Here is a 2,343-nt window from a genome sequence, read left to right on the forward strand (position 1 = left end):
GTGATACTCTATCTTCTCTTCTTGTCTGAGGCTTCTTGTGGAGATTTGTAAGGTAGTTGTTTGTCCTCTCAATAGAACCTCTTACTCTTATTTATGATTCTGTTCTACTTTAGAAACAATATCATTTGAAATTTGTGTTTTTCTTTCAAATCTATTGTAATACATTAGAGGTGTGTGCACATGACAACTAGGTTTTGCGGATTAAGTTATAATGACTTGTTATGCTCATTATTTTTTATTGTTAAGGTTTCATTTTTATTTTACTCCCACATTTTATCGTGATATATAGATTTTAGACTGACTTGTTTTGGTGGGATAAGACGAGTGTCATCACATTCATTTTGGATCGGGACATTAATCAACTTCTTAGTTTTCACCATTCTCCTCTTTACGCTTAAATGTAATTTGTAATTTTGATAATTTTTTGTGGTAAATTCGGTGATAGGTGATAAAATTAATGGCGGTATGAATTTTAATTTCGATGATTGGCAATGAACTTGTGTGTTTTTTATGGTGGATGCTGAAATTTGTGATTATGATTGTAATGAATTTCAATGGTGGCAATAGTGGTGATGTGATTTCGATAGTGAATTTAGTTAAATTTATTATTGTTGATTGTAATTTTTTATGGTGGCAGTGGTTGTGGGAAGATTTCGATGGTGAATTTGATTGTGGGTGGTGAAATTTATAGTGGTGGAGATGTGAGTTTGTTGATATTGACATCAGGTACTGGTTTAATAGTGGGTTTGATGGTGTATAGGGAAGAAGAAGCAATTGGAGTAAAATGGAATTTTATTTTATTTTTAATTTAAATCTGACATAATTGTTTATGTGACAGTAACATGGTGATGACATGGCACAAGTATGAAACATTTCTCATCATGTGACTGATTTTATGTGTGTTATGATTAAAATAAAATCGCTTTTAAGTAATTCAGGATTGTTAAATAGATCATTACAATAATTTAACTGTGTAATTGACTTTTCATGACAAGTTCAAAAGAAAAATGCATGTCTTTTCCCAATAAGAAATGTATCAATTTATTCTATTACGAATACACAAAATTCATGAACAGAGACCAGAACATAAGGTTCTATTTGGATAGACTTAAAAAAAGTAACTTATAAGTCATAAGTAGACGGTACCCTCCTTTTGACTTATTTTTAAACTATTTTTACCTAAAAATGGATGCTTAAAACACTTTATAAGCTTTCCAAACACCTCCGAAACTAAAAAACTACTTGAACGGGCACTGAGCATCACAACAGAAAATGCAATCACAAGTTTCATCTGGATCACATTCCCCTATTTGAATTGGTCCCTTAATACCAGGGGGTGGAGGGCTTTGACCATACTTGCTAATGCATAGAGCATTGCACTTCAAAGCATCACAAGGTTGTGTTGGTGATGGGATGTACACATGACAATAGCCCAATGATCCATTCATCTTAGTACCTTCAATTTTGTGTATAAAAAAAAAAAGTACTTAGTAAAAGATCATAAATGAGAAATTTATAATAAGATTTTCATTCATTGAATAAATATTTCACATAAATGAATATTTAACTTACTGTGAACACTAGTATAGAGAGCAAATAAGAAGAAAGTTATGCTTAAGTACTTCATGATTGTGTCAATGAAACTTTTGATGTCAAATTAAGTTATTATAAGCTATATATATATATGAACACATTAATTTAAGGTCAAGTAATAATTAACTTTTCAAGATTATGAAAATAAATGAATAGTTTACCAGATTCTTAGTTAATTATTAAAGATAATACAGACATGACATTAATTAATTTTAGTCAAGTGATACTTACTTTTCAAGATTACTAGTATATATGAATAAATTACAAATTTTTTGATTATTTTTTACCTAATTAAATTAGAGATATATAAAAATAGTTATCAAAAATGACTTAATTGAGAGTAAGTGAGTAACTAACTATATATTATATAAGTTTATCTCACAACAAAAAATCGCGAAACAAATAAGATAACTGATAGATACCTTGACGAATAATAGGATACAAATTTAATCAAAAAAAAATTAAGGTTATTCAAATGACTATATTTATATAAAATGTTGTTTAAAATTAAATTATCAATAAAAAAATATGTACTTCTACTACTAATATATAAATGGAAATAAATAAATAGTTGAGTTGGGCGTCAACATGTATGCATCAGTTGTGTGCTTCACCACATAGTCAGGTATTTTAGTTGGAGTTTGACAACTACATGTAAAAGGTATCTAGTTCAAGCCTGAGTGACCACATTATTGAAGACTTTGTTCTCGATGCTTGATGATTAATCAAGACGTTTAGATCAGTACAAGC

The sequence above is a fragment of the Solanum tuberosum genome, unplaced genomic scaffold (assembly GCF_000226075.1).
Source record: "Solanum tuberosum cultivar DM 1-3 516 R44 unplaced genomic scaffold, SolTub_3.0 scf00047, whole genome shotgun sequence".
NCBI lineage: Eukaryota > Viridiplantae > Streptophyta > Magnoliopsida > Solanales > Solanaceae > Solanum > Solanum tuberosum.